The 19721-nt window shown below is 43.9% G+C and overlaps 1 protein-coding gene across 3 annotated transcripts in view; it reads right to left on the reverse strand.

The window, feature by feature from the left end:
• The window catches only part of PRR5 (proline rich 5), a 94250-nt gene extending 82348 nt beyond the window's left edge, over positions 1–11902 (reverse strand). For 2 of the 3 annotated variants that reach the window (XM_050914941.1, XM_050914940.1), the window contains exon 1: positions 11837–11902. The gene's annotated coding sequence lies outside the window, so the exon portion shown is untranslated. The remainder of the gene's footprint in view (positions 1–11836) is intronic. The other variant, XM_050914942.1, reaches the window with a different exon arrangement.
• Positions 11903–19721: the final 7819 nt, after the last annotated feature.

The following is a 19721-nucleotide window of genomic DNA, read 5'->3' on the forward strand; positions in this document are numbered from 1 at the left end:
CACAAGGCTAAGCACAGTTTCTCAGACTTCTTATTCGGGGAAAACTCTCTCCGAGCTTCAAGGGCAATCGCACCTCAATAAAAATTAACTACAAGTTGGACAATTTTTCCTCCAAGTTTTATCGAGCAAGTTCCTAAGCATCTACAAAACAGCATAAAAGTAGTTGTATTTAAGGATTTTGAATTATTATTTGTTGGGGTTTTTTGCATTATCCTCAAACTATGGAGCCTCAGTCATAGACTCACAGTCCAAAATCTGACTGAGGTAGGTGCTGTGGGAAGGCAGCACAAAAAAGATAATTAAGCATAAGCAAAACCAGAAGCATATGTTCTCTCAGAATATGTTCTAGGCACAATCATTCATGGGTAACTAAAGAGTAGCGAAAGCTTTTCCACATAATCTCATAGCAGCAAGCCAGATGACTCAAAAAATTCCTCCCTATTTCCCTTCATTTTCAAACAATGAGGGAGAAAAAGGCTTTTACAAGACGCCACAAAAGGCTGGCAGACTCCATTTGTTTCACACAGAGTTGGTGTCCAACTCTGAATACTGAAGACCTCACTGAGACAACTACAACGCAGCGGTCCCCAAGGAAAGATGGTCTGGGTCATTGCTGCTCCATTCCCCACACAGTCAACGCAGCTTTTTTTACTCCTCAGTGCTCTATTTAAAGGTAATTAAAAAATTACTTCCCTGCCTCGAAATTAATTCTGAAGCCTCAGAAGAAGCTGAAAGCCTACGATTAATATTATATGACTGCTATAAAAAAACCTCCTGTTTTTTTCCTTGCATTTGTTTACCTTATATATACACCAGGAATGTCTTCGTTCTGCTGAAATATTCGTGGGATGATGTTTGGTAGCTCTCATCCGCTAATTAAAGGGCAGGAGAAGAAAGATAATCTAAAAAGTTAGTTTCCGATATGATAGTGATGCTCAAGGAAGTGAAAAAAATACACGAACAAAAATAGCTCTCAAAAGTGAAAAACAAAATCAAAGACAAGGGAACGCTCCCTCCCCCACAGCCCCCCAAGTGCATTTTCTTCAGTGATGGAGCAGTCTGCAGGCAGGCCTTCAAGAGCTGAAAAAATCTGCTGCCCTTCTAAGGTGGTGGGATTTGACCAGAAGGTTACAGGTTTTGCTAAAGAAAGAAATGCAAGAGTCCCTCCTGCCTTGCCCGACTTACTACGGTCACAGAGACTCACAGGCTGGGCTGGATCTGACTTTCTATAAAAAATCAAACAGAAATAAAGAAGGGCATAATCCCATTTGGTTTCCTTTCACAGTAGTTTTCAAGTCTTGAAAACTTGGGTCAATCCCCCTTATACACATTTGTTCCTCATTTTTACCAAATTTGACTTCCACCTTGTGAAAAAGCTGAGAAAAAGGACGTGGCCAGAGGCTGGAAGAGAACACCGAATCGCCTGGAAAATGAGAGATTAACACAAATGCCTTTGTGTTCATGGAAAACATACAATGAAATGCGACAGCAGAGAGCACTGCCAGGGAGCCACAAGAGCACAGCAAATAAGACGCTGCAGCAGGCAGCCGGCAAACGCACCAGAGACGAGGATTTTCGATCCCATAAAAGCTCTGCTTGTTTCTATTTTAATATAAATGTCCTCTGTGGAGCCAGAGGACCCTCCAGGCTTGGTATACCCCGTAAGAAGAAGGCTCTTCCCCCAAGAAGGCGTTAGCCAGACTGGCTTTTTAAAATAAACAGCTGGAATATCACCCTAAGGGCCAAACACAAAGGGGTTTTGGTGGCTGAACCAGAATTAACTGAAATGAAGACCAGATTTCTGCTCTCTGGCAAGGGTGGTGGGTTGACTTGGTGAGTTTTTAAACTGCTTTAGCTTCAGGGTGACTTCATGAGGCCCAGGTTTTCCTGGGAGAGAGAAGAGAAAACTGGAAGGTCATTTCTCTTCTGTCCTCATTCCCTCCTGCCACTGTCCCCCACTGCACAACCTTGCTGGGACAAGGCACAAGGTCACAGCCGCATCAAGCTCTGCTGTGCCAAACGTCCATCTTCCACTTAGGTACCAGGGAGCTGCCCTGCATTTCACTTCGGTGTACCGAGGTACAGCAGGGGGCAAATCTGCATCCTCCCCTGAAGTTACTCCATGCATAGAAGCTGCAGTAAATATTTCCCTTACATTTCTTCAAGCTTGCAATATCTGCCTTTCCACTTAGTAGAAACTAAAAGCCCTCAACATGACCTAGTATCCTAATTCACATGGTCTTATCTTTTAGGCTGTTGCAGTTTCCTTCAGTGAAATCGGCAACAGATAAACATAACCCCAGAGAGTAATAGGTTTACTGTAGTAATTTACAGTTCTTAAATAGGAGAAACCGAAAAGTAACCGGAGGGGGTGGCGAAGAGGAAGGGATGGGAAATAGGACAGCACACAAGACTTGGCTGTCAGTGCTGCAGGCATCAGCTACAGCACGAGATAGCACTGTTCACATGGAAAAGCTCCAAGGAAGAGGGCACACGGTGCTGCTTATAGACAGGATTCATACCTAAAAACTCAATGCAAAATTAATCAATACCTTTAGCTACTCTAAGTGTATGGGCATTACTCAACTTCTCCACACTTGTTCACATAAACCCTGCACTTAGATTTCTTACCCGAGCGCTCTCCCAGAATTCGCCCAACTCTGTGACACGACAGTGTAAGCCCCGGCTCATCACACCCCACTCGGCAGCTACAACGCAAGCCACGAGCATCGGGATTTGTTTGCAACAGCGCCAGACTCACCATTCCCAGACACCTCCTGCCACCACCCAAAGTGCCACAATCCATTTGACTTCCTCTCAGTAAGCAAAAAACATAATAAATTAAGAACTAAACTGAGTGTTGGTCTGAGAGGGACCTGCGTCACTAGCATGCTAAAGGTTTTGTACTTTGTTTCCAAGGTAGGAAGATAGGGGCTTTGCTGTAGTCAGCAAAACAACAAGGTGTTTTTAAAACATAAGCAAAGTCAGTCTCTCTTAAATGACCTCAAACGTCCCCCATGACTTTGGACACCCTGACCAAGAGCACCATCTTTCAGCTTTATTCCAGCACACCATGCTGTGCTCCTCAGAGGTCAGAACTGTCTTCAAATTCCAATAAATCCACTGTTATTTCTTCTTCTTTAATCTATCAGCTTAATAAATCTGCTCCATTACTGTCTCATTTGAAGAGGCAGGCAGGAGACTGTACAAACACAGCCGATGCAGGAATCAAAAAAAAAAAAAAAAAAAGGCAGTGGGAGCAGAACCTAAGCAAATGCCTTTTATATGCTTTTATCTGGGATCTCTGAATGTGTGCACGGAGCTGCTGGGGCCAGCCAAATCAGTAGCAATGGCTGCCTAAGCTCCCCATGCCCCTCCAGGAGGAGTTCTCCTAATCACTGTGGCCATCTCAAACCACAACACGCCTCTAGACTTTATATGGGAACATACAGTGGTAGAGAGTTGGGTCATACCCAAAGATCAAACCACAGGGGATCCTGCCCCAAGTTATGTAAATATTACTCAGTAGGACTCGTGGATAAAAAGCCATTCTGAGCTCTTCAGGGCTCTACCAGATATCTTGCCAGGCTTTGGAAAGCTCAGGCTGGAAGAGCAGGAATCCCAATAGATGTGTCAGCTGTTTCATTGGTCTTCACTACGTAGCATTCCCCACATTCCCTGTAAGAGCATGAAGCAAGGAGCATTCAAGGGTACATCCTAGCAGCGTAAAGCCACATCTATCCCTCCTGGCACCTGCTTGTGATGGGATCACCGCACAGAAGCCGTCCAGGGTCTGTCTGGACATGCCTTCTCCTGGATCAAAAGAATGGCAAGCCCCATACACTTTTTCCACCAGCTGTGCCAGTACGAGAAAGGCATCATCCGGATACCCGATGTATCTTTCCGGGAGTCACATTCCATTTAATTCCCCAAACAAGGTTACACGGGGCACTAGGGAGGACACGTTGCAAAACCTGCAGAGTGGCGGCCGCTGTTTTAAGAGCAGCGGGTCAGCCTTCATGCTCAGTCTGTTAAACATTGTGCGTCTGCATGTGTATCTATGTATGTCTGTGTATGTATAAGCACCTGTATGGAAAACCAAAGGAAAACCAAGGAATGCTTAGAAAAGAGCCTAGTTCAGTTAACTGCCCTCTGACATCCCCAAGCTCTGCCTCTGAACCTCTGCTGCCTACAAAAATCACACTCCAGGCTGTAGTCTTCAAAGGGTACAGAGTGCTCCACATACAGTAGTCTGCGCTCAGCAATGCAATGATTTGTAATTTCAATGTGCTTTTATCATTCTTCTTGCCATCACAGATTTCAGGGCCAGCAAGGAACCTTTCTAGTTTGACCATTTGTGGGGGAAGCAGAACATCCTTCTTCACAGGATTACGTGGTAACAGACTATCTTCATTTTTAGTAGTGGTTTTCTTCTCCTGTGGTTTAGCACTGAATAGAGAAGCTGTTGAAAGAAGGCAAGCAAACAAGACAGACAACAGGAGGGGCACATTTCGCCTAAGCATTCATCAGCCCATTTGCTTGAATGAGAGGAAAAGTAAGGCAAAGAAGAGAGGAAAGAACATCACATTTTTGCCTAAGCACGCAGATGATAAGTAGGCTTTATAAACTTAAATTTTTACAGCTTCCAACAAGCACAAGGCTTGTTTTTGCAACAGCGGTGCTCAGTTTTAAATTGTTTTCCCTAAGCTGGAGATTTACTTTCTAGGATATCTAAATGCTGCTAAAGTGGCAACTGAGAGTCTGGAGAGGTCTGAGTAGAGATCAGTTAAGAGGAATCTCCCTCATTTAGCCATAAAAAGAAAGTGTTAATGTGCAGGGCAGGGACTGCACTTTGTTTTGTGTTTGTACTCTCCCTAGCACAGGGTGGTCTTAGTTCCTCAAGCCAAGGGTTTAAAGGCAGAAAAAAAATCTAATCACCAATAAACAATAGATACTAAGGCAGATAAATGAGGGACTGGAACTATTTGTTAAATAAGCATGACAAAGGCTACCAGAATTAGCATCTACAGGACTTCCCATATGCTACAAAATAATTATGAGGGCCAGGATTACAATGTGAATGATCAAGAAACCTTCATGGGAATTCAAGAAAGACCTCGATGTATTCAGGGCGAGATAATAGCTCTGCAATTCAGTTGCATCTCTCATTAAACATTGTTAAAAACTCCATGAAAGGGAAATTAAGTTAACTGAATTTAAATCAGCTAATAAATATTCTTCTGGATACTCTTTTCCCAGGAAAAGAGTAAAAAGGGATGATGGCAGTAGTGTATTATCAACGTTAAAAACTTGACCCTAAAAACAGCAAAAGGAAGAGGAATTTACTATACATGAGTATGCTAAGCATAAACCTTGCATCTTGTTCCTGGCTGGGACCTTTCTTCAAATTAAATCCTCTGGTAAACTTTGAGAAATCCTTGATGACTGTAACAAGGTATATATAGTGCTGTAGGTGGGAAACATTTCTCTTCTAACCTGCATTAATATTTTCTGTCCTGTCTGTATAACCGCAGACAATTCTGGTAGTCATACAAACATACTTAAGCCTGAGCATCTCCAGGAAATTGTTTAATAATGATAAATGAACAAAAGTCATGCAGAATAAAATGGAAAATCGACTCATGCTGGCATTATACATTACAGAATTAATTTGGGAAGCATGCTGCAATGCCAAATTTGATCCGTGCAAGCAAATCTCACAAGTTTGGGCCAACATCTGGCTTCTTATCTGAACTTTCCAAGCTGCTTCTCAGTTATACAAAACTGGCTTGGATATTTTATGAGAACAAGCACTCTCTCAAATTTTCCAATACTTTCTATCTTCAGGGATGCCAGAATTACCACAAGAATGTCTTTTTCCTGGCACTTTGAATTGGACTGATTCAGACCTCACTGATAGGATACACTACAGGATAATTTATACCAGGAACGACGCTTTATTTAGGAGTAGAGGTTTTGTTATGCCAAGCCAACCCAATCATCTGTTAAGTCTGATAACCTGCTGACAGTGGCCTTTGCCTAGTCCTCCAGAGCAAAAATTAAAATAAATCTTTAAAAAACCCAAAACAAACAAACAAACAAAAAAAAACCCACCACAAAACACAGCAAAATAAACAAGCAAAACCATGACCACAAAGTCATGGTAACCACCAGTGGAGCAGTCAGGAGTGAATCAAGACTCTCTGTATGTAATCCTTAGTGCCTGTACTATAAAAAGTAATTGATACTATAAACCCAAGTCATACCTATGAACTAATGCAGACAACAGTGGGTGTTCCTCTTACAGGCACAATTGGATGTGAAATTAATTTACTCATTGGAATCAATGAAAATCACCAAATTCAACCAGTTCACTGGTATTTCTCTACATCAGGATATAAGCAGTTAATCAAAGGAAAAAATGTGGCTCTCCATCCTTCCTGGAGAGAACCTTAACAGAATATTTTGCAGAAAGAAAAAATAATATAATGGTGAAAAGAAAACCAGCAGTACTGACTTACGGAGGGGCTGGATGAGCACATCCAAGCTGGGCTAATGCACTTTCTGGAAGAATGCTTAACCTCTCTCAGCTTTCTGATTTCCTTTGCAATTAAGACAACAGAATTTCATAGTTTCTTTTCTTCTGACTTTCCACTTCAAATGGATGACGCAGGAAGTAAAGACCTGGTACCAAGTCACCAGATGAGGAAATTTTGGGACTCAAGTTACACTTAATTAAAGGAGAGTCATCCTTAAGCCAGCATTGTAAATGTTTGTCAATGTTTTCCCTGCCCTGCCCTCCAATAAAGCATTCATGCTGAAGACACTCACTGTCTCCAATTTTTAAAGCAGCCACTATGAATCAGAATAAAAATATTCCTCCCTATCTAGCAACAACATACCATCTCGGAGCACTTATAACTCCACCTGTTCTGCAGTAAGAGCATGTCTAACTTATATAACTCTGGTTTATTCTGGGATACAACAAGAAATCCAGTGAAGGAAAGATTATATGTTAAGACATCAAACCACCCAGGAGAGGTACGTTATCGTACTATCATACATCACACTACTCAGTGGTCTCTTTAATCAGACTTTTCATGAACTGATCCACCTCGTATCTGAAGAGAGGAACAGAACAATATCACTAGTATACAGCAACATCATAAAACTAATTAAGTTCAAAATTGCAACCTCTTTATATTGGAATTCTTGCATGTTAGCTGCCAGCAAGATAAGTGTTCATATATTTCCTAGATCACAGGTTAAAGATGGAATAAGATCTATTAATTAATCCAGTCCATTTCCCTCCCTACAGGCATCTAATCCAAGCTAGCAGAGAATGACCCTGGCCCTTCCAGCAGACCACACAGAGGAGTTGAGAAGTTGACTCCCAGCAGAGGAGTTGGCCCGCTCACTGAAGAGCCTTATTTCTAAAACCTCCACCCTCCTGTTTCTAAAACCTCCACCCTAATCCCCAGGCACAGTTCAGCCACGGCAGATGTGACCCTGAGCTGCCAGCCCTGCAGAACATTTTCCAGGGCTCTCTATGAGCTTTACAAAACCCCAACCAACAACGCTACCAGCATTTTTCATGGAAGATTATTTAGCTTCATTCCACCAAGAAGCTTTTCTTGATGTTCAAGTTACCTTCTCTTTTGCAGCCCATAAAGTCTGGTTGCACCCTCTTGCAAAGGCTATGTGATTATCTCTTGAGTACCCACACTTGAAATTGTTGGCATCTTTTCTTCTTAGATAATCTATCTATATTAAGCGTTTTTAATCATTCCTCGGACATCAGTCCCTTTGCTCTCCTAATCACCTCTTTCCCTTCCCTCTCAAACTTTCAAAGGGCAGGTGTCCTATATTTAAGCCAGGGAGCCAGATGCATCCACACTGCACACGTAAAGCCTGTTATTCTTCCATTCTTAACCGGGATATCACGGACAACTGAGCTGCCTTGTATTACTGCTTCACTGCAGCAGCCATGCCTGACCACAGGCCCTTGATTTGTTTCAGCGCTGTGACTTTGCGTGTGCCCTTTCACACCCAATACACACGTTAACCTATCATTCATTTTATTTTCCTGCTTCCATCCCTCAGTCTCCTCAGATTGTTCTGCACTGTTGGTCTGCCTGCAGAGGGACAGCTCATCGCCAATAACCGCAGACACCCAAGTTTTACACATGAAAAGGTAAAACACACTGAGCTCTCCTGGTGCCTTTCATGTTCTTTCCTCGGTTGTCATCATCCTGGGCTTCTACATCACGCCGCCACTAAGCATAAATACATTTTATTCTTATACAGGAGATGCGTCTCCAAGTTTCCCCAAAAGAGCTGCTGCTTTGTCTGCTCACACAAGCGGCATAGAGGGTACCTCGCTGGTGATACCCAATATCTTTCAGATCACAAGTGCGCCCCGAACCGCTCGTCAGCCTCCCAAGCAGATTGAATTTCAGCCTGAGCAACACAAAGGAGTATATCGTGGCTAGCTGATGGGCAGGAAGGGATTTGGGGTTTACAGTTCCTGTGAGTCTTCCAGCAGTCACAGGATAATGTGACAGAAAGTAAACATCTTTCAAGTGAAAATAGCTCAGAATAAAATTGATGTCCCATTTTTTTTCTGCACCTGTCTTTGTTTCAGGTCCATAATCATTACAAGAAACAATCTTCAACTCAATTGTCCGAGCAAGGGAATGCCTGGCATCGTTATGTGGCGTTTTCCAAGTTAGCTGTCAGGTTTCGTTTAGCATTCTGCACCGGTCCTACAGTTTGGCTCGCCTGGAAATTTTAAATGCAAATGTATTTGCGGGGTGGCATGAGAGAACAATATCAGAATTTTACCTCAAACCACAGCTCTTCATTCGGATCCATTCGACTCCCTTTTCCTCCCTCCCATATACACAGGTTTTGCAGCTACTAAAAAAAGACTTAAACAAGAAAATCTTTACCTATTGTTTTTTCCTATTGAAAGACTTTCCCTGGCCCTTCTGCTTAAACAGACCTAAACCACAATTTAAATAATGCTTTAAAATCGCCTACGACTCCAACTTGAGACGTACAGCAGGCAAGCAATTTCTTTAATAGCAGGGAATAACAGCACTTAATTCAAATCATCCCCATACAGTATTTTCCATCTTCCAAAGGCTAGATATGCACTAGCTAATTAATCACTGTTTTCTCCACACCCCAAACTCGCCAGTCTTATCCTAAGAAATCAAGGAGAAAGTGAACGCCACCGAGAGGATGTGCTTCTGGACGAGCATTTGTCATTTTCCTCTCTTCTTTGTGCTCAGTGTCAATGAGTCCTGGGCCACAGATGTAGGCAGATAATTACCAGCTCTCGTAATTCAACAGTTCCTTGAGAGGCTGTGGTTAGGGCTATCAGAGAGGCAAATTTTTCATTGACCTCAATATGAAGGCATTTATCTAGCAGTGATGTTGAAACACTTCAAACACTGTTAAACGATCAGAACCAGACCTAATTGTTTTCTTTCTGGTGCAAGGCTGCTCTTGCCCATGCGTGGGACCAACCACTTGCGTAAATCTAGGCACAACCTGAACACAGCTCAGCAGTTTGTGCTGAGCCTCACGAGATCAGAATACATTCTAGAAATTATAGTGCCACTATTGTGCAGCAAAAAAAGCTCCTATTTTCCCTTTAAAGAACAGCTTTTTGGTTTGCATTTGTGCTTTATTATCAAACACACATGCAAGAGCGATACTTTAAAGGAAAATAAAGAAGTAGGCCAGAAGGTCAGCGGGTACGAATGGTCACAGCCTCCAGCTCTGGACAAAATCTACCTTGTTGCAGTTAATATCCATTACAATATTTAACTCTATTGTTGAAACAGGAAATACTATTTTTAGCCATTACCTATTATTTTTGTTCAAAGATTAAGTGCCACTTACAGTTCTGTTACCGATCTTGCATTTTATCATGTGTATTTATGGAGCTGTTCATTAATCCCGCTGGCTTTTACATTTAAAAAAAAAAAAAACCAACCAATTAAAGTAATTTTACTTGCTTTCTTTATTGTGGCTACATTTTATAACTATAATTCTATCTGTCATAAAAATTAAAAGGAAATGCCTCCAGAATGGAAATGGGGGGATGTATGACTGTAAACCAAGGATCAGATTTTTTGAAATGCTCAGGGCTTGATTTTCTCAAGTGTTGAAGACTCAGAACTTGGCTTACATAGATACATTTCCCTCAAGGTCCCCCAAAGAACTCTAGATACAAAAGTTTGAGAACTGAAAAGAAAGACCTGAAAATCTAGCAATTTACTCTGGAGCCTAAACACAAGCCTAGGAGTGTTCAAAATCTGGCTCTGTCTTGGGTGATGAGTACTTCTGGAAATACCTCTTACACTGTCTGCTTTGCAGTGTCTTTTTTACTGCATATCCACAGGGAACGTGTCTTAATTCCATATTCCTTCCAGAGTCTTCCCCTAATTAGATTATTAATGAGAAAAAGAAAGATGAAGCATTAAGTCATTCAATCAATGGTGTATATTATAAATATGAAATCCCTGTCAATACATGTTTCATAGTAAGTCACATATTAATAGCCTACCATAGAGAAACCAGAGTTACGTGCAGTATTCATCTGACTCCCAGAACTAAGTTTTAGATACGCTATGCCTTGGCTAGGGGCAAAGTTACGAACAAAGAACAGTTTTGCAAGGCAGGACCACAGCTCTATATCCAACTATGCACAAGATGCCAAGCGTGTCCATTATTCCGCAGCCGGCCTATACTGAACTATTTCTTTTATTCAAATTGTAAGAAAGCTGCCTAATCATCACCTAATAGTCTTCTTTTTCCTAAAAGCTAATAGGTGTGTGAGACAGAAGAAATGAAAAGCATTTATTTTAAATGAAGCATCAAAATTTAGTTTTAGACCTATCTTTCCATTATTAATCAGTATGCTGGTAAACACAAAAACTGATTGTTTCCTGTAATTTAAAATGAAATGCTTAAAAGTACGCTGGCTGGAAACGATGAACATTAGAAAAGCGAAATAATTTCCTCAATCCTTTTTCTAAGGCTGTCTCTCTTGTTGCTTCTACAATATTAAAACACTGGCATACATCCAACAATGTATTCTTGAAGAAAATGAAGACACCGGACCTTTACCAACGATCACTTACGAGCTGCCAAAATTAACAGCGACTGCACACACACACAAAAATTGAAACAGGCAAGCCCATCTTCTGCAAAAGCTATCAGAGATTATATGCTTCAGGGTGGAAACATGCAAAATCATTCTGCAAAAAATATCTTACTCATGCACATAGATCTTACTTGCGTGCATAAGGCTTAGAGCAGTCAACCCACAAGAATCACATTTAGAGTCAACTCCAGTTACCTGAGATAGCTATTTCAGACTGCAAAAAAAAAAGGAGATGAGTGTCTGCACAAACACTAATTTAATATTCAGTTAGTGTGCAAAAATTGCGAGCCCGAGGTCTAGAATTAACAGAAATCATCTAAACGGCTACGAGGGCTGTATTTTATGGCACTTCACAAGAATAAACAAAGCCGGGAGCCCCCCTTAGACCACGGAGACCATTCCTCTGCAGGCTCACCTATCTCACTAGAAACCCCTGACTTCCCACGGCCGCACGGCCCTCGGGTGGCCAGAGGGGTCCCCGGAGCCGCTCCCCAAGCCCCCGGCACCGCACCCCCGCCGCAGGCGCCGTGTCCCACTTTCCCTTCCCCCAGTTTTCCGGGGCGAGCCCCAGGCTGGGCACAGACCCGGCGGCCGCAGCGCCCGGTTCCCCCAGACCGTGCCGCCGGGGGTGCGTGGCCCCCGCCGCCCTCCACTCACCGTGCGCGACCGCGACCCCGGCCGCCGCCGCCGGGGGAGGAGCCGGAGGCCCAGCCCGGCCCGACCCGGCCCGGGAGGATGGCGGGGGGGGGAACGGGGGTCCGGCGGCCCCGCTGCGGAGAGGGACCGGTGCCGGCGCTGCCGCCCGGGGCAGCGGCGCGATGCACAATGCGCGGCCGCGGGAGCCGCGGCGGCGGGGCGGGGGCGGAGCGGGGCGGGGCGGGGCGGGGGAGCCGGGCGGGCGAGGGGGGACGCCCGCTTCGCCGCCGGGAGGGAGCCAAGGGAAAAACAAGACCTCAAAAATCCCAAATCCACCAAGCCGCACGCCGGCCGCAGGCCCCGGTCTATTTATCGGCAGCCCCTTCCCTCCCCGCCCGCTGCTGCTCGGTGGGCAGGGTCGTCGTCCCCCCCCCCCAGGTCCCCGCCGCCCGGGAGCGGGGCTTGGCGGCGGATAACCGCGGATCCGGTGGCAGTGGCGGCTGGCAGGTGAGCGGCGGCCGGTTTGGGACAGCTCAGCGCTCAGCTTGTTCCTGCAGCCTCCGAGCTGTGTTGCGGAACAGCCGCCGAGCTGAAGCCTGGCTGATGAGCCCCTTCTCTGCGCCAGCGAGCTGCTGGATTGCGGCTGCCGAAGGGGAAGAGAAGGGAGTAGTACGCAGGCAGCAAATCAAACGTTTAACTCCTACGAGAAGGGTACAGACTGAGTAGAAACGAGCCCGTCCACGGGTGCCAAGCAAAGGTGTCATTTCTCAAAGAGAGCCGATGCTGCTCCAGGCGCTCTGGTGCCGGAGGGGCTGGAAGCCCGCAGGGAAGCCCCGCGCCTTGTGCCAGGGCTCGGGTGTGCGGAGGTCCCGGGCGAGGGTTTCGCTGGAGCCTGAAATCCTGCGCAGGGACAGCGTAGCGCTGGCTGGCTGAAGTTTGCTTTATGGCTGCGTATCAATCAAAACTTGTGGTTTCACCTGGTCTGCAGTTGGTAGTTTTGATATGAGTTATGGGATTTAAAGTACACCCTGCAGGGATTTAAACCAAAGGAAGTTTTATACAAATCAATTCCACCACGAGTTTCAGCCACATCAAACCATAGCTCGTTTGGGGTATCTGGCAGGCACGCTGCTTTTTTTTCCAACCTGCTCCAGCTGTCCCGCCTGAGGGAATGACACTGCCAAGAAGCGGACTCCAGTGATGGCTGTGTTTGGGTGTTAATGCCACAACATCATGTCACAGTTCCACAGGCTTCAAAATACGTGGTCTTCTGATCTCAGAAGGGGCTGCTCATGCTTCACATTCTTCCCATTTCAGTGGAAGCTGGACACCAGTGACTTACTATATTGATTTGATCCAGTATGTGTTCAGACTATAGTGACTTTGAATGGTAACACAAGATGAAGGAATCTGATAGAGGAGAAGTAAGGATCATACAAAGGAGTCCTCCTTTGCAGTGTTCAGGGCAAATTGTTACACTTTAAAAGCAATTGATAAAGTACACCGTTGCCTCTTTTCTGACTGCAACGACAACAACAGCAGTGCACGCGTTGTCATTGGGTATTTATACCTGCAGAATTCATGGTGTCTTTTGCGATTAAACGGTGAAACAATCAAGTTCATGACTAAGTAGTCCAAGAGTCATGTAACCTATAAAACTATACCCCTGCATAGAGGAAAGCCATGATTTCTCATAAGCTTAACTGACTTAGAAATCTGGGGAAGACAACTTTGCCCTTCTGAACTTTCGGTAGAAGAATGAAAGGAATGTCCCCAACTGCCCTTGTCCCTGAATGCAAAGAAGAGTTAATCTGAGAATCAGGGAGCAGTTTCTTCTCCAGAATTGGCATTTTTTCCAACAGTAGGTCTCTAGGACAAAATAAAGCCCTTGGAAGAGACATTTTCATCACTGTGTTTTCTTTCAAGTTGTCTCCATTTTAGAAAATCTAAACCGAATTATTAAAACACAATTAATTAACACGCAAAGGAACCTGAGTTGGGTGTTTGATCTATAAGTGTTACAGAGTCACTATTAAACGATGCTTTTTTGGTAGGAACTGATATCCGAATTTGTCATCAGAAGCCGTGAAATGTTAATTCATTTGTTTATTTAACAAAGCAAAAACTTACAGGTTACATTCTCTCTGGAAGTTTTCCAAAAGCTTTTCTATAAAAACTATATACTCCCTAACAAGCATAAAAATTAGAGAATTGGTACTTACAATTGATTTTAATGATGACTACCAGGATCATAGCTGCAGCCGAATGAGCAACCTCTCTGCACCCCTCCACAGCCCAGCTGACTTCCATCAAAACTAGCATGGGCACCAAACCCCTTCTGTTAGGAACCTCTTACAGGATCAGAGCCTTGTTTTGCAGTATTAATTTGTGATTACCCTGGGTAGGTGAAATACCACCCCAATATGGTATCTTGGTGTGAGAAATATTTAGTTATGCTTCATTTTCACAACAGGAAAAAATACCAAAGGATTCAAATTAATCTCAGTGCCAGATAGAGTAACATCAGTCAGAATACACTCAAATCCTTTGCTAACAGCCAAATGCATCCAGTTGCTTCAGTAAAAACCCACATCACTAGCACCATTTTCCTACGAAGGTCTAATCTGTATACTTACACTTTTTACTAGTGTAAGTACAAGAGATGATGGGCAGAGTTCAGTACAGCATAGCTACACTGGTAACAGTTCTAACCTGGAGACAGCAGCAGTTCAGAGACAGCGTCAACTGATTTTATTGCTCCCCATCAGTTCAACACTGATAGAAGTGCATCAAGAAGCAGACTAGGAGTGTTACAACTATAGTCAGCCCAGGTACCCAGGGCAGCAAAACAGTCTGGTGTAGAGTTATCTGTACACAGGAACCAATCGTTAATTTTTTCCCTGTCTTAAAGGACACAGCCAGAGAGAAAGCAAGCCCTCTTCAGTACCTGTATAAAACTAGAAATGATCAACCAAAGCATGCCCAGGAAGGCAGCAGAAGCCAAATCAACAGGTGGCTCAGCCCCATTCTCTGTGTTTCAGTGGCTCCCTTCCCAGAGCCAGTCTTAGATTCCTGTCCGAAAACGTGCTTCCAGCAAAACAGGAGATGTGTGGAGCCAGCCAGGGGGTGGGGGGTGTGTGTGTGTGTGTGTGTGTGATGCAGGAGGATCCCCTCACTGCTCTTCACCTCCTCGCAAAGGTGGCTTTGCTAGCAGGCCGCGCGTGAGAGCTGGCAGGGCACGCTCATGCTGCAAAAGCCCGATCTGCTGCCTTGCACATGCAAGTACACTGTTGGTCAGCGGTTGAGGGAGGCAGAAGTTTGTACGGCCAGAGTGGGAGGTTTCTCTACCTGAGGGAGCTTGTCTAGCAGAAGGTCTGTGCTAAGCAGCAAGGTAATTATGCCTCGCAGGAGGGGCCAGGTCTTGGGGGCTATCCTACTGACAGGACCTTGTCTAACTTCCATCTCGCTTTATTTTCCTGCACTAGGGGACCAAAGGGAGCAGCAGCATCACACGCAAATAGACTGAGATGTGGTTAGAGCCAGCAGCAGCTTTTAAGCTAGATCACCAGGTTTATGAGCTCCATTTCCCTCCCGTGGGTGATGTCACCGAGGAGACTTGATTAGATGGCAAAAATCAACTGGAATATTTGCAAGGAGCAGGGCCACCCCTGCCAGCAATGTTAATCACCAGGGCAGCCTGAGCAGCAGCAGCAAAGGCTGAGACAAGCAGCAAGAGCAGCCTGCATAAGCCACGCTGAGCCAGGCTGCCAAGCTCCAAGACAGCTCTGCAAGAAATGCGATCATCCGTGCGTTGTTGGACACACTGGTGCTCGTATTCTCAGGCTGCCAAAGAGACAGGAGGTTGCTAAAGTTAATTTTAAGCCAGCATTTCCTGGTGCCTAGATACGCTGAGGTGGCACGTTTTTTAGATGTCTCAGCTATGGCAGCAGAAAGAATATGTAGGGCTTTTGGAAATGTAGGGCATTAGCTGTTAGCACTTTTTTTTGGTGCCCTCAGCAGTTCACAATTATCAAAAAAAGGGCAAACCTCTTGCCTCCTGAAGTAAAAGCCGCACAACAAAGTTGTGGATGGAAGGAAATTCACACTAGAACAAGCACAGGAAACCACAGAGCTGCAGAAAGGATGAGTTAATGGAAAAAGGTTGATGTCCTGATTCTGGGTAAAGGCTGTGGAAAACTACCAGCTCCTACTGTTGAAGAGTATGGCTGCCAGAGAGTGTCCTCAGTTAAGCCGTAGCATGCCCACTCCAGGCAACTTCATTCCATAGATATTACTGGAGGCAGAAATTTCCCTCCATCTGCAAGAACAATACCTCGCCAACCAGTCATTTTTCTAAACAATGAAGTAAGAGCACAGAGAAAGCTCAGTTTTCACCAGCTGGTTGAAATTAATATGCGGCCGGATTTACTTTATTGCACACAGTTACGGGTTTTGTGTGCACACTTGTTTTACATGTCCCTGCTGTTGTATCTCCTCAAATTACACAAGGGATTGTTGTCAGAGGAGCTGAGGATGGGAAGCTCAGGGGAAGTGAAGATGAACCATAATCACGAAGTTTTAAATAGGGCTTGTAGTACAAAGGTACAGTTGCAGACAGTGGAAAAGGAAACCTACCTAGGCAACCAAGGCGCAAGTAGATGATTAAATAACTTTCTCAGCTATGGAACAGCTAGGATAAAGACCTCTAACTTCTGATTCTTAATGGAGACATAGGACTTTGGCTTCCTTCATAGCTTAAGTGGCTCAGAAGTGGGATGCTTCTCTCAGCCTTCTTCCCACACCCCTTCTCTAGCCGCAAAGTAATTACCGCCTATTTAACTTAGCATGGGAAGCCTTTTCTTTATTGTTTCTTGGCTAGTGAAATTGTTCGCTGTAGATGTCTTTTTCATCTGAAAAGGAAAGATCTTCTCTGATTAAGGATGCCCTCAGGCAACTGTATCTTACCTTTTTTTTATGAGCTTGTTGGTTTTTGCTATCAGCCTTAGATAAAGCAAGTATTTAGGAATGGAGTGGAATCTGATTTACAACATAAGGGATAATAATTTGTTTTTCTGTAGTGTCTTTTATCCAAGAATACCAAATGCTTCACTAACATTAATTAATTAGCTCTCAAAGCATCCAGTTGAGACACTGATAGCTATTTTGCAAAATAGCTGCAATAGGTAAAACACCAAAACACACGTAAGCGTACTTACACCAAAATAGATGTAAAAGCAGGTATGAGTTGCTGAAGGGCATGTAGCAAATCAGCAATGTACCACTGATATGTGTCTTAGACATCCTATATCCCATCTCATATTGCTTCTTGGTGGTCCAGGAACTTTCCAACCTCAAGTGTTGGATCTCCGACTGTTCTGGTAAGTTAAATGTAAGTACAGCAGTAGACGGCTGCCACTAAGGATTCAGCATAAACAAACAGGCTTGAACATTAAAACCATTTTTTATTTTGGAGTTGTTTTGGCCAGCATTGGAGGATGTATGAAATAAACCAGAGGTTTCAACTTGACAGTCAGCAGAGAAGGAAAAGGAACTGCAGTTCAGCTGACATTTCAAAAACTAGCATCTTTGATGATGCAATGTCAGCCCTGAGCACAATTACTGGTAGCAGTACTGCAGTACTCTGCAGAGATGGCGGCTGGGATCTCTGCTCTTTTTGCACTAAGCATTGCTTAAATACACACTTGGGTGAAGTCCGGCAGGAGCCCACAGTCCCAAACCCACCATCCCAGATATGAGATGGCTATGAACCACAGAAGGGAGAGAGACACTATCCTTCCTCCTGTTTTTATCTTATCTAGTAAACTAACCAGGATTGGGTAATTTTCAGATGAAGCTTTCATTAGGAAAAGAGTCTCAAATCCAGACTGAAACTTTTGATCCAGATCAGTGAGGCTGCCCTGAGAATACACGAGGCACTCAAGGACTGAAAACGCTTGTCCAGGATGCCAGGGACCCAAGTTCCTGCTTTGATTCAACTGTTGAATTTGCAGGTGGGTTTCCCACAGCTTTTGTAGGAGCAAAACTACAACTATGACTTTGGCTGCTTGAGGGAGAACCTGTCTCTGTCTTGTCTTTGGAACTATTCAGCTTGGTGTGAATCATTCGCTATGAACCAGGCAAAGAAACAGGCTCTCGCCCAGTGACCTTCCTGTTGGACATCAGGGAACTGCACAGTGATGACGTGAATCATGGGAGTACCTCCATCCCTGGCACATGAGATCTGCCAGCAAAAGGAATCTATCAAAGAAGCTATTGCTGCCCTCTCACCCTATTCCCACCCTTATTAGCTTCTCCGCAGCCCTTGCCTACTCTCCCTTACTGTGTAACAGGGCTGTAGACACTGCTGTCCCCTCTGTCCCTCAAACCTCCCTCGTGTTCCACGTAGGTCTAGACTGCCCCTGCCTCCCGCTGGTCAGCAGGTACTGGGGCTCTCCCGGCCATGCAGAGTATCTGATGACTTCCTCAAAGCAGAACAGCTCTAACAAAAAAAAGATAATATTTTGAATCTTGAAAAGTGTTGTAGGAAGTAAAAGCTGTTTCTGCACTGCTCTGCTGCAGGTACTGCAGGGAATGATGCAGGTGGTTTCTTGCTGTCATGCTCTTACCCTTCTGAATTAGTAACTCACTCTGGTCCAGGGAACTAGGTTATAGGACTTCTCTGGCCATCCTTTCCAAGATTTTAAGTGATGAATAAATTGGGACCACTGTTTATTTCACCACTGGATCCAATTCAACTATTCCTTCCATGACCGTGATGCTATTATGTAGCACGTTTGCCTTGCTGCTGTGTGGTTGCTATGCTCCATGCCAGTGCTGGCCGCATTTCCCTGATTGCAAAAGTGATTCTTACACCTCATAATATCATTAAAAGTTTAAGTGCTAAGGGTCTTTGTCAAAGGAGAGATGGTACATAATTATCATGATTAAATTTCCCAGAACAATGAAACACTCAGAAGCAAATGTGAAATGACACAGAGACTTTAAGGAAAAATGTTTGGCTAAAGAACCCACACATATCATCTACAGTCATTTCAAGTTCTTACAAAAATATTTTCATTTGAATATTTTTCACTTTATATTTTCTGATTTTTTTTAAACAATTTTTTTATTACACTGCTGAGGCTCTTCCTTAAGAGAGTCTGTTTTCTTTTTTAAGTACTGTTTTTAATACCCTGAAGATCAAACTCACAGTAGTCCTATGTAACAGATTTTAAATATTAATAGCAGCACAGTAGTAATGCTGTAGGGAATAATATCTTCTTTAAAATCCATATACCAAAATGACTTTAATAAACAACATTACAAATCTGATGCTAAACTAAAAGTAATAAAATTATAATTCATACGTATTTGCTCCCTTGTACCCACTGTTGTAACAGTTCTTTCAAAAACATTACCATAAAAAGATCTGAAATTTCTGTAAGATTCCAACAGCATATCCTATTTGTCTTTGCACAGCCACTGCTGTTTCCAAATAAAAAAAAAGTTTAATCTCTCTTAATGTATCCAGATACATTGCTTGCATAATGACTGGCTGCCCAGGACTGTTTACATCCGCTCCATCTCATTTATACTTTGGCTAACACTTGTTTGCAGCAGCACCTATAGCTGACCTTTCTCCAACAGCAAATACAAATTAACTCAAATCTTACATATTTGTGGGTTAGGAGTTTCTTGAGTTTAAGCTGCTGGCCTCTACTGGCTACATAAGGCAGCAAGGCATCATTACAGACACCTTAATACGGCTCACTTTGGAGGACAGGAGCAGTAAAAGCAGACTGAGAAAATTCCAGCTGTTCATGAGCATTATCTCTTTTGCGGAATGGCTGAAGACTTTGGGAGTTGTATAAAACAGAATGTCAGTAGGTAGTTTGCTACTCAGTCA

This window comes from Gymnogyps californianus, chromosome 1 (assembly GCF_018139145.2).
Source record: "Gymnogyps californianus isolate 813 chromosome 1, ASM1813914v2, whole genome shotgun sequence".
NCBI lineage: Eukaryota > Metazoa > Chordata > Aves > Accipitriformes > Cathartidae > Gymnogyps > Gymnogyps californianus.